Genomic DNA, 357 nt, shown 5'->3' with positions numbered 1-357 from the left:
GCGAGCAGGAGGAGAAGGGGGACGGAGCGGCAGGGGGTGGAGACAGAGGGAGATGGGGGTGGAGATGAGAGGACGTGAGGAGACGGGGACGGAGCAGCATGAGACAGGAGGAGATGGAAGAGGCCTATGAAGACAGTAGGCAAAGGCAGAGACCGCAATGGAGGAGGCGTCGCCAAGGGGCCAGTCGAACGGTGAAGCTGTCTGTGGGGGGCTTTGCAGCCTGCAAACTCCCCCACAGATCCTGCACAGCCCCCCTGAGAACCGACAGACTGCAGGGTCTCTGCTGGATCTGTGGGGGGCTGTGCCAGATCTCAGGGGGGCTGTGCAGGATCTGTGGGGGGCTTTGGAGCCTGCAAA

This window comes from Nanorana parkeri, unplaced genomic scaffold (genome assembly GCF_000935625.1).
Source record: "Nanorana parkeri isolate BGI_ZX_2015 unplaced genomic scaffold, ASM93562v1 scaffold477, whole genome shotgun sequence".
NCBI lineage: Eukaryota > Metazoa > Chordata > Amphibia > Anura > Dicroglossidae > Nanorana > Nanorana parkeri.
The sequence above is the reverse complement of the archived record's forward strand: the minus strand, read 5'-3'. Positions refer to the sequence as shown.